Genomic DNA, 13299 nt, shown 5'->3' on the forward strand with positions numbered 1-13299 from the left:
GAATATCTAATAAGGCTGGTTATTTAGTTCTATAAAAAACTCAACTCATCTCAACTTGTAAATCTGGCCAATGATGCAAACTAACCAAAGTTAAAAATTAATCAAATTTATCTTTTCTCCAATCTCTGATCTCTTCGATCTCCGCCAGATAGAGGTGCATGGCTTGCAGGGGTTTATAGCACTGTTGCTCGGGTTAACCATTATTTCTGCTCTGTATTTTAAATTGTTAGTAGTGCAACACAAGTTTTAAAGAAATGGTACTTGAAGCAGGGGCGTAGCCAGTTTCAAGCTCCTTAGGCCTAGGCCAACAACTTTTTTTCGCCCGCTTAACTTTTATCACATGATTCGTTCAAATTATGAATAACTCGAACTTTTTTAGGGTACAGACCTAAAAACAGTCGGAGAGCTGGCAACGCCCCTGCCTATAGGAACATTGATGGTTATCAATAAACAATAAACACGAGAAACTTGTTAAGAGAAAGAGAAATATGCATGAAGTGACATTGTCTTCCTCTATTTTCTCGTATAAGATAGCATCAAGCACAAGATGAAAGAGGTTGGAGAACAAGAAGTGAAAAGGAAGGAGGAACAAATAATATTATCTGATAAGGTTGGTTTTTTAGATTTGTAACAAGAATGACTCCTCTAATTTTATGAATTAAATACATAATTGGGTTTAAATTAAAAGAATTTCATATCAAATATAAATAAGGTTTTTTTTTTCATTCGTGATCTCTTCCATCTTGGAGTGGTTCACAGCTATCAACTGAGTTTAAAAGTTATACTTGAAATTTTGTTTGAAATTTTGACGTCGAGAAAAGCAAAGAAGTTTCGGAAATTTCCCGGGTATATTTCAGGGCCGGGTGAAAGGAACTGACGGTGGTTATAAAGTGAGTGAGCTCCTCTTTGGTAGATGAGGTAGCGCTGAGGTAGCGCTGATGCAGTCGTCAGTGTAGCGACCGTATAGAGTTAACTTAAGAAAGACTGCTAGTATAAGACATATTCAGTTTTCTCGCTGTCTGATTTCTTGGATCTGTCTCTGATCAAGGTGGCTTTCGGTTGTATACAGCACTTCTCGATTGATAAATGTACCACCATATGCACGAATACGTTTCATCTGTTTTTGTGAAACACTGATGTTAAATAAATTCGTCGGTTCACTATTTTGCAGCTTATAACTATCTATCTGGCCTGCCAAGATGATTGCCCTGAGATGTTATAGAAAAAGCGTTCATTTAATTTGATGAAAAATTTCTATCAAATGGGCCGTCTACCCTTGAGGCTAAACACAGTTAAATATGATGCAAAAATTTCTGTTTCGTGACCTGATTCATAGAATTTTGTTTTAGATCCCTGATACGGTAAGCTTATGAGTTCTGACATATTAAGGTTCCGATTTTTTTCTGCATTAATTTTGCGACGATTTGAAATTCATCTTCGTCGAGTCTCGGCACAATTTCCTCAGCGCAACAAACAACAAAAGGCTTTTGTTTGAACTTGTGAAGTCGAATTTAACCCACAACAATGGCCCATTTCTTGATACGTTGCAAAGACTTGGTCCCTTGAAAAAAATGATATTATTTCGGACACTGGACTGTCTTTATGCGCTGATCGGGTGTTTGACTTTGTACAAGAGATGGGAGACTTAAAGCTGGCCCTTTAAGGGGTTGGTGTCACCCAAACAATCTCTTCCTTAGTCTTGATCTGTGATGCAAAGACTTGGTCACCAAAAAAGAAGGTAAAACTGTTTCGGAAACTGGACTGTCTTTATGCGCTGATCGGGTGTTTGACTTTGTACAAGAGATAGGAGACTTGAAGCTTGCCCTTTAAGGGGTTGCTGTCACCCAAACAATCTCTTCCTTAGTCTTGATCTGTGATGCAAAGACTTGGTCCCCAAAAAAGAAGGTAAAACCATTTCGGACACTGGACTGTCTTTATGCGCTGGTCGGGTGTTTGACTTTGTATAAGAGATGGGAGACACGAAGCTGGCCCTTTAAGGGGTTGGTGTCACCCAAACAATCTCTTCCATAGTCTTGATCTGTGATGCAAAGACTCGGTCCCCAAAAAAGAAGGTAAAACTGTTTCGGACACTGGACTGTCTTTATGCGCTGATCAGGTGCTTGACTTTGTATAAGAGACGGGAGACTTGAAGCTGGCCCTTTAAGGGGGTTGGTGTCACCCAAATAATCTCTTCCTTAGTCTTGATCTGTGATGCAAAGACTTGGTCCCTAAAAAAGAAGGTTAAACTTTTTCGGACACTAGACTGTCTTTATGCGCTGATCGGGTGTTTGACTTTGTACAAGAGATGGGAGACTTAAAGCTGGCCCTTTAAGAGATCAGTGTCACCCAAACAATCTCTTCCTTAGTCTTGATCTGTGATGTAAAGACTTGGTCCCTAAAAAAGAAGGTTAAACTTTTTCGGACACTAGACTGTCTTTATGCGCTGATCGGGTGTTTGACTTTGTACAAGAGATGGGAGACTTAAAGCTGGCCCTTTAAGAGATCAGTGTCACCCAAACAATCTCTTCCTTAGTCTTGATCTGTGATGTAAAGACTTGGTCCCCAAAAAAGAAGGTAAAACTGTTTCGGAAACTGGACTGTCTTTATGCGCTGATCGGGTGTTTGACTTTGTACAAGAGATGGGAGACTTGAAGCTTGCCCTTTAAGGGGTTGGTGTCACCCAAATAATCTCTTCCTTAGTCTTGATCTGTGATGCAAAGACTTAGTCCCTAAAAAAGAGGGTTAAACTTTTTCGGACACTAGACTGTCTTTATGCGCTGATCGGGTGTTTGACTTTGTACAAGAGATGGGAGACTTAAAGCTGGCCCTTTAAGAGATCAGTGTCACCCAAACAATCTCTTCCTTAGTCTTGATTTGTGATGTAAAGACTTGGTCCCCAAAAAAGAAGGTAAAACTGTTTCGGACACTGGACTGTCTTTATGCGCTGATCGGGTGCTTGACTTTGTATAAGAGATGGGAGACTTGAAGCTGGCCCTTTAAGGGGTTGGTGTCACCCAAATAATCTCTTCCTTAGTCTTGATCTGTGATGCAAAGACTTGGTCCCTAAAAAAGAAGGTAAAACTGTTTCGGACACTGGACTGTCTTTATGCGCTGATCAGGTGCTTGACTTTGTATAAGAGACGGGAGACTTGAAGCTGGCCCTTTAAGGGGTTGGTGTCACCCAAATAATCTCTTCCTTAGTCTTGATCTGTGATGTAAAGACTTGGTCCCTAAAAAAGAAGGTTAAACTTTTTCGGACACTAGACTGTCTTTATGCGCTGATCGGGTGTTTGACTTTGTACAAGAGATGGGAGACTTAAAGCTGGCCCTTTCAGAGATCAGTATCACCCAAACAATCTCTTCCTTAGTCTTGATCTGTGATGCAAAGACTTGGTCCCCAAAAAAGAAGGTAAAACTGTTTCGGAAACTGGACTGTCTTTATGCGCTGATCGGGTGTTTGACTTTGTACAAGAGATGGGAGACTTGAAGCTTGCCCTTTAAGGGGTTGCTGTCACCCAAACAATCTCTTCCTTAGTCTTGATCTGTGATGCAAAGACTTAGTCCCCAAAAAAGAAGGTAAAACTGTTTCGCACACTGGACTGTCTTTATGCGCTGATCTGGTGTTTGACTTTATATAAGAGATGGGAGACACGAAGCTGGCCCTTTAAGGGGTTGGTGACACCCAAATAATCTCTTCCTTAGTCTTGATCTGTGATGCAAAGACTTGGTCCCTAAAAAAGAAGGTTAAACTTTTTCGGACACTAGACTGTCTTTATGCGCTGATCGGGTGTTTGACTTTGTACCGGAGCCGGGGTGATTTAGGGTTGACCCACTAAGCTGGAATCGGTATCGCTCAAAAAATCTAAGAAAAGATACTTAAGAGATAAATCATTTCCGATATTATTTCTTGCATTAAAACTTGAAAATAAAAAGAAGGAAAAAAATTTAGATGATTTTTGTATTTTTTTTATTTGACACAGAAATCAAGGAAGAGTGGGAAATTTAATATATATTTACATCTTGGACTTCATTAGATTGTGTCGCCTCCATGAGGTGTCCAAGGCAAGTGGTTTGTTATCATTAAGAAGCTGCACGTTATCAAGTGAGGCAGAAGCACATAACATAGAAGCATCATTTTAAGTATGTAAAGTCGCAGTTCAATTAGATCACTTAGAATTTATCTTCTAGTTAGGGTGGAATGTAAAAAAAATTGCATTTTCTTAAAGTGCTGTGCTTGCGTTGCGAGTTAAGTTTACGGCTCACGCGTAGCTCTTCAACAAAAGCTCACAATAGATGCGTCAATCCGCAACTGGCATACAGCAGAGCAAAACACCTTACCTACAGCCGACTAATGAAATTCAAAATGTTAGAGAAATGGGCATGCACAAAATATTTCGCCATAATGGAAGATAACTTGAGGTCACTTTCTTAGAAGAATGTAGGCTGATTTTACCCACCTGGCTGACAGAAGAGTTAAAGCTCAGAATAAAGAGAAAGAGAGAGAGAGAAAAAAGAAAAATGAACCATCGACGCAAAATAATACAGCCCTTACCAATGAACATGATTACAGTGTGAGAATTGTTATTCAAACACAAAATCTAATTAATACGAGATGTGAAAAAGACTTTTGTCAGATAAATGAAAGAGTTTTTCTTAGGAAAAAAGAAACCTTGCAGCACAATTAATAGACTGCAACCTTGTATGAACATTTGCTGCAAGGATTCATTTTAGCGGAATTGACTCATCGTTTACAATATAAATACACTTACTTACCGAGTTCGAGTTCAGTACCTTAAGTTAAGAACCTATTGTTTTACCCGTTCAGATTTATTTCCCGCGCGCCATGAATCCCAACAGAAAAAAGAGGTTCCCTAGCTTAGAGACGTACTGAGAAAACGTGATTGGTAGGATATTTTGTACATCTCTTGGTTCAATTAGAGGGGGAAATTGACCAATCATAGCGCACATATTAACCAAGAGATATGAGATATTACTGTACTTCTTATCTCTCGACGATGATTTGACTCAGTGGCAATCCTCTATTAAAAAATAGTTAAAGGGCAAAGTATCACTTACAAATCTGCGCCAGAAAACTCATCGGAAGCATAAACTGCAGGTTCTCTCAGCACGTTCGACCTTCTAACTGTCTTCAAGGTATTCTACATAGGATCGAAATTTCTTCTAAAACTCAAAAATTAATTTTTAAAGCAGTAACGTTTTCTTGAAAGATCCTTTCTTTTTTAAATCTACAAAGGAGTCCAGTTGATTTACTACGACAGGTCGGGGAAAGTTCACGGAAAAAGAAATTTCAAGTTAGGGAAAAGTCAGGGAATTTTAAGTTTGCTTGTAGGAAGATAAAGGTCGTTTAAAGAAGTCAAGGAGTGAAATCTACTTATTATGATCTCATTCCTCTTGTCTTGGCCCTTTCAAAATGGAAAATGTGTTGTGATGTTTCTTGTGTAATTTGTTCGATACATTTAGTAGAACAAGTCAGGGAAACTTTGGGTATTTCTGAAACCTGTGGCTGTGGCAACCCTGGCTCGCGTTGGTATCCTTGAATGATAGATCAGTTTTTTCCCGAATTATGCTTTTATTTTTCACAGTCGGTGAGAGCTAGGAAAAAACATTTTGACATTTAAGTTTGTAGGAATGATAGGCCACCTCATTGTTCTAACATAAAACTCGATTATAATCCTCCTACAAATTACTACTAGGGACCTCCCTCTTGGGTTCTATTTTTCAAATAATTCCTTAACAGTTGCATCTGTTCAAATATCACTCAAGGAGCATTGCCATCGTGTTTTGAATCGTGTATTAGCGGCACAAAATGGCATTTGATTCGTACGAAACTACAGAATTTAAATGAAAAAACCGAGATAGACGCCAAACATGCTGATTTGAAGAGCTACAAACTAATTAGGACAACAATACCCAAGGAGAGTTTCGTTCAGTATTGTTTTACTATAAAGTTACCCGTAATTTTCGTCTTTCAGGTACCGGGAAGGTAACAAGTTTAATAGAAGTTTTTCAAGTAATAGAAAGAATGTAACGAGAGGCGAGTGGTAAGTGAAATTACAGTTCAAACATAACTTGTTTAAAGAATCTTTCATGAGAAGGTTTTTCGAAGTCTTTTGATTGAATCATTACATCGCTTCATTCATTTCTTCCTCCTGAACATTTTCTCCCAGACATGTACGTGAGGCTAAAATATTTTGCTCTGTTTTGTTGCTGAGATAAAGATAAATGAGTGTTTAATTTCTAGCGGTGGTCCTGCAATCAGCTTCTTTTGTGTCGTTAAGGCGTAAAAAAATAATCAACTAGAACTAGAGGTCTTAAATTGCCACCATTTGGTGTTTTTTGTCTGTTAGATGCTGTTAGATGCCGGAAAGATAACTTTAGGAGTTAATTAATTCAGTCACCACGCTTTGCGCTTTCTTTTCCTTTTACAGGTACCGCGAAGGTTACAAGTTTAGAGAGGTCATGGGAGACGCTTGTTAAGCTTAATTACAGTTAAACGGAAACTTGTTATTGAGGTGAGTTTACTTTATTGTTCATTGCAAACACATTCATTGTTCTTTTTTTTTTGTTGTGCAGCGTGGTACAGTTGAACGAAACGAATGTCCAATACCACAAAATTGTTTTTGTACATAATAAGAACATATTGTGCTACATATTGTTACATTGTGATTCAGTCACTGTTCTTCCTTCTTCCTTTCAGAGATTTCATGAAGAATAACCCTCTCGAGAAGCCAAACTAAGTTTGTAAATCTCAGAGAGAACGCGGTCATGGATAGTTGATTCTCTTCCATGTTACTTACAACTCACAGGCGTTTTTTCGATTATTTAAAAAGCTGTCCCCTGGCTACCTTGTGGTAATAACCTCGTGTAATACGCATGTGTATTAAGATAGAAATTTGGTTGTACAAAACGCATGCGTTTGAAAATAAATCTTACTACCACAAGGTAGACTACTTTAAAAAAGGCTTAGGAAAATTGTACGCGGGAGGTGGGTGCGGCGGGGGAGGTTGGATGGAGAAAAACAACTATAAAATTATTGTAATATTACTATATTATAACATTGTAAGATAAGGATTGTAATATGTATTAAAAGATTGTAATGTAATACTGTACTGTAATATTAATTAACTGTAATATTAATTAACTGTATTAAAAGATGTTTGAATTACAAGGCAAGTGATTCTTATCACGAGTAAAAAAAATTGTCTACAAGCGGCGGGTGTGGTGGTAGATGGTGGACAGGAAACCTAAGGTTGATAACTTTTAAGTACTGCCTAATGGAGGCGGGTGTGGTGGGGGATGGCGGATGGATCAAACCCCAATTTTTCGCTTTATTCTCTGAATTGGGGTCGATCCAATTTTGCCTTCGTTCCAAGATTGATACTTGTCTCTGGTCTTATATTTAAGGTGATCGTGACCTTGGTATCCAGTTTTGGGTGGTCGAACAAACCTGCAAAACAGGGAAATGAAATTAAGACCAAGAATTTGAGCCATAAAAACGTTGACCCCAAATTTTTTGCCTTCCTTCCTTTCAATGGTCTTCTTGTATTGAAAGTAAACTGAAGAACGTTAATAACGTCGAAGCTATCAGAGATAAAGATCAAGTTTTCCAAGAGAGATTGAAAATACTTTTTCCAGTCTTTTTTTTCTTCTCTGGCAATCTGAAGTAAACGCAATAACAAATATATTTAATCACCTGAGGAACACGAGACGCCAGTCTTCAAAATGCCTTTTCATCAAGCAAACTTTACTCCATAGTGTAGGATGAGCTTTTTCTTGGTGTAATTACTGTAGTAGCTTTCCTTCCCCTGACGAACAGCAAATTTCTCCTGCCTTTCCTAATTGATGCTCTCTTAGGCCCAATCTTTATTACTTGCTTCCTCCAGTAATCTGCAGAAAGATTAATGTTACATATGTAAATTGTACTTTTATGTGAATGGGCAGAAAATAAACATAATATTTTTAAATACGTCACCAGGTTCCGTGTACTGTTTACGTCTTTCAGTTTGAAAAATCACAAAGTACAAAATCTATCAGAATGAAGGACGCATCTCTTTTCTGAATAAAGTAAACAGCGATCAAAGAAAACAGAGCAGGGCGAAACTGTACGCGAAGAGTTGTCAAATCCCTCGGGTAGCGTGAATTCTGCTTTTAAGATGGAATTTGCATATTAAAACTTGCGTTTTCGTGACTTTCTGAAATATGCTCCGCGATTCCAAATGCTGTAAAGCAAATTTTTAAGTAATTATTGATAACACGAAAAACAATTTTAGCGAATTTTTCGGCCGTGGTGAACCACCTGCAGAGTTGTATGTGTGTACGTGTATGATTGATTCGATTTCATTTCATTCCTTTTTTAACGCTAAAAGAGACAGTGGTTGACTTTGTAATTGCTTGAATTACATGTTGAGGAAATAACAACAATAGCAGAAAATAGCATGTGCTCTATAATTTTGGTTTGATAGAAGCGAAAACCGCGAATGCTAAGATTTCAAGAAGTTCACTAAAGCCAAACCTTGCAATTATTTTGGATTTTTATGCAGTTCAATTTTAGTTTGCCCTCAACGATAGGATCAACTTTCTAATGTCCTTATGTGATTTTCTTATTGCAAAGATCTGACCGAAAGACTGCTTATACAAGTAGTTTCCAGAAGTGAGAATGATGAACGATCAAAACTAAGGGGATAGCATCTCATTGTCAAACTCAACGTCTAAATTGGTTTCTGTAAAATATAACCATGGACCCATGAGATGTAGAGATTTCTAACCTGTAATCAGTATATCAACATATCATCTTGTAATCGTCAATCCTGGTCGACATCATTGGCTATTTTTCAAGTAAACCATTGTCTACACTGAAAAGACATTTTGAGCAAAACCTATTTGCGGTTGTAAACGTCTGCCAGATTGCTGCATGTAATTGCTGTATGTAAATTACTAAGTACTACACATCTAAAGAGAAAAACTTAAACGAGAAGATAAAAGTTGAGGCAAAGTAAACTCCATTTCACCGCAAAAGTAACCTCCATGTCACTACCGTGTCCAATTTCCCCAACATTCCTCTAAAGAAGAGAGAATTCGATTCCGTCCGAAAATTCTAGCTGATTATTCTGGTCCAAAAAAGAGTAATAATATAACACGAACACTACAAAATTGTCTAGGCATTGTGTCACCAAGTCGAGATAAAATTTTCAAATAGCCAAGCAAGTAAAGGAAAGCCTTAAATGTTATTAGTTGCTACACTTCTACAGGCCTTTAAAACACGTTCTACTCTAAAGAGCGAATAGGAACACAAAACTGCTCAACTGTACGATTCGTATGGTAAAAATTCAAGTATACGAAATCTATGCGTCAAGATGGCAAACGATTGTCTTCAAAAGACTTAATTTCCCCGTAAGGCAGCTTACTTGCCTTCTATCTCGGTGCCTCGCTTAATTATCCAATCCTATCAATAATCCATCTATTCAAATCCCAGCCCCACCTTAAAAGTTGTAACCCAATATACACACAAATTTATTTCGTGATACCGAAAGTTTTTAAATTAATGTCGCTTACTACGAACACACTGTTGTATACTGTAATTGAAATATTCCGTGCAATTAAAATACTCCGTGCAAATAACTCTATTGATGACATAACGCGAACTTGAAATCCGCATAATTTACCCGTAGTTTAAATAGTATCGTGTCTTTTGTGTTTATTCGTTTCTATTGCTTATTTATTTATTTTTCATATCACTCTCGTAATTGTCGTAAATTGAGGAATTACAAAAATAAATTTTCAGATAAAAGATTGAGCTAAATTCAAGGTTTTACGGTCAAGTCGCCCGTCAAGATAGTTTAAAACGCGGTTTTGTTAAAGAACGGCTAAACGTTGATTAAATAACCTGCTGTAAGTCTTCAATGGTAAAGCGTTGTCTCAACTGTATGACATAAAACTCTCTTTTTTTTCAGTGTCAGGCAGACACACAATTTGTAAGTCAGTCAATTAGGCTGTCAGCCAGCCAGCAGTCAATCAGCCAGCCAGTCTGTCAGCCAGTCAGTCAGTCAGGTGATCAGTCAGTCAGTCAGTCTGTCAGTCAGCCAGCCAGTCAGTCAGCCAGTCAGATAGACAATTTCTAAGTCAGTCAGTCAGCAAGTCATTCAGTCAATCAGTATGATCAGCTAGCTAGCCACTCAGCCAGTTAGTCAGTCACTTATCAGTTGGTCAGTCAGTCAGTCAAACAGTCAGTCAGTCAGCCAGAAAATCAACACTAGTAATGGTATTCAAAACTTTTTAACACACATCTACCACTCTCATTCCTATAATACAATCCTCTCAGCAATAAACATCCTCTGCACCAAATGAACCTGATTGTATGGAATGCAAAGCCACTACAGCTAAGACAACTCGCAAAAAAATGGGTTTAACAGAAAATCAGCCAATCATAATCATAATAATTTAACATGACTAATTAATCATATAATTAATCACCAATCATGTAATCAATTTCATGTACTTGTATCTGTATCCCTTTTTATAAAATAACTGATAATGTAACACTTTCCACCCATAAATGTGGTGCTAAAACAAGAGATGAGTATTTCCACACACAACACTGTAAAAAATGATTTGAATGCACTGACGGATGGACTATTGAAAATATCTTAAGGTAAATTATTCCATAGTCTAGTTGCAGCAACTGAGAACACCCTGTTACCCTTGGTTTTCAAGTTTGTCTTCTGAAATTTTAGAAGATACTTCTAGAAGGCATGGGAGGGACCAATAGATGACTAATATGAGCAAGTGCAAGATAATTCAATCCCTTGTGGGTAAGAAAGAAACTTTGATAATTAAATTTGCAGCTCTACAGGGAGCCAGTGTAAGTGCTTAAAAATTAGACTAGTGTGCAGAGCCTTAAACTATTTAGTAGCAAGGCACACAGTGCAGTTTTTTCTAATGCACTGAAGCAAAGCAATGAGTAGCAAGTAAAAATTGTTTAAATGACAAGTAAGTCTTTGAACAATACCAGAGTAAGACCAAAATTAAGTCGAATCAGTGGATAAGATGTCCATACTATTACAGCTAAAATTACAGCTAAGGATTAAAAGTATCCATTTTCAGTTTTAGTGAGGTTATGTGGGTGTAATTTTGATAAAGCAACCAATATACAGCAAATTTCTCAAGACTGCACTTGTAATTTCTTTTGATTTCTTTCAAAAGCTTCTTTTCCTAAATTTGAATTGCCCAAACTTTGGGTGCCCTCATCTTTGAGTGCAGCTTGTCTGCCAGCGTTTACAATAACTGTCTTATACCTATCAATATCTAAAATTGCATAATTATACTCCTGATGGAAAATCTCACCAAAACAAGTTATTATATTTATGTTCAATCAATTGTAAAGCTACCACTTTTTCAGTAAGTTAAGACAGAAGTGTGAAGTTGGATGTAAACCAATATTTTACTTGTTTGTAAGATGTGCTGATTTGATCTTGTACCAGGACATTAGAAGGTATAAAAATTGAAGAGATAAAAGGGATTACCAAGGGAGGAGACATTGCACGACAAAAACCTGAAGGATCCACTGAAGGATCTACCGAATGAGTTTCTGCCCCATGCAAAAAAATACTACACTGACTTTTACGCCTGAAAGAGCTCCTATAATAACAACAACACCACGTGTCCAAAGGTATCCAGATTAAAATATTCAAATTTGCAGCAATACTCATTCACAAAATATCAGAATTATTCACCCATTTTATGCCTGCTAAGCCAATGATATTTAAATGTAACACAGATATTATAAATTTCAAAAAATTGTTGTTCGTTTAAGATTTCTTTACCTACCGCTTTCTACCAAGTTGACATCTGGCATGCACTAGAGAAATCTCTCTGTTTTACGAATTGTCTTCCTTCCATCCTATATCTTAATATCACTAAGCAAAGGAAATTTGCTGAGAAGCCGAGGGGCTCTTTAGTTCCGGGCCTTGTGCCAAAGCAAGCTGTCATTTCCTTGCAGTTCTCACAAAATCTACCGCCATGTTCCGCCATATTGGAGTGAAGCAGTCTTTGTCCCAGCTCTCCTCCCTGGCGAAGGAACGCGCACGTTTAGCGAACAACAAAACGCGAAAATGCGGGAATACTGCGCGGAAACACGTAAGGTTTTTCGGACCTTCGAGGAAGGGGCTCCTGTCATGAAGCGAAGAATTTCCATTATTTTTCTTACATCTTTTAATACATGAAGACTTACTCAGGATATAATTGCCCAATTATTTCTCAGAAAATTGTAATATTTTTCTTTCAATTAAGGTCACCATAGAAACCCTGACTTCGACCTCTTTGACGATTCCTTTCTTGATTGCTTTTTTGTGTCTGTAACTCAAAAACAAAGTCGATGACCTCCATATTTACCAATAAACTGCAATTGGCAGATCTACCAGATTTTGAAAAATTTTCATAAACAGTTCAGAGCTATCTAATCTTTCTGGTCACTTAAAGTGGCTCTGAACCATATCTACAGATTTTTACAACCATTATGAGCTATCTTAAACGGGTCCGTCAGGTTTATTGGGAAGTAAAAAAATCCAACAATGCGCAAGAAAATAATCTTTAATAAAAATTTACTACACGGGTCTGACCAACGTGATCTTCTTTCGCCGAGTGGCAGGTTTTGGAGTAATTTTGTCACGTTCAATTTCTCCCACTGAGTTGCGCATCAGTTCAACTTGTCATAGAGCATTCCTTCCTTTCGCTACGCACGCGTAAAGAACAAACTATGGAACAGAAAACGGAATGTTCGAACTTAAAAATGCATCTACAAGCGCGCATTGTCAAGGTGATGGGCGATAACGTCACGGGGTACTTTCAAAATTACTTTCCTAGAGCTATCTGAAGTACTTCTGAAAAACTTCGCTCTTAATTTCATGTACGCTATGGGCCTTATTCCAATTTTACTTACTGTAATCGGAAATTTTAAAAATACTAGTTAAATGCCGAAATTACACATGCTCTGCAGGCTGCCAATCACCTCCTCTTTTATATCTATGTCAGAAGGGAAAATTGTTCTATAAAGAATGCTCCATTTAACGAGAGCTAAACATTTAACACAAGTGCACAAAATCTTTTATTATTATTATTTTCTGTAGCCCATTTGCGAGAGCTTCCGCACAAATAAAGCTCTACGTTAAATTAAAAACATAGACGATTTCTTGTACGACACCAGAAATTCCAGCAAACAATCCACACTACTTTCTAAAAGCCATTTTTTAATACCTAACTTTTATCTTCTACTACTTTTGATCA

At 37.5% G+C, this 13299-nt stretch overlaps 1 long non-coding RNA gene across 1 annotated transcript; it reads right to left on the bottom strand.

Annotated features, from left to right (window-relative positions):
* Positions 1–6601: 6601 nt before the first annotated feature.
* Positions 6602–12038, bottom strand: LOC131788710 (uncharacterized). The gene is made up of 3 exons (XR_009340541.2): positions 11845–12038; positions 7715–7908; positions 6602–7468 (listed from the first exon to the last, which is right to left on the bottom strand). It is a non-coding gene; the product is annotated as an uncharacterized lncRNA (long non-coding RNA).
* Positions 12039–13299: the final 1261 nt, after the last annotated feature.

Source organism: Pocillopora verrucosa, chromosome 1 (assembly GCF_036669915.1).
Source record: "Pocillopora verrucosa isolate sample1 chromosome 1, ASM3666991v2, whole genome shotgun sequence".
Taxonomy (NCBI): Eukaryota; Metazoa; Cnidaria; class Anthozoa; order Scleractinia; family Pocilloporidae; genus Pocillopora; species Pocillopora verrucosa.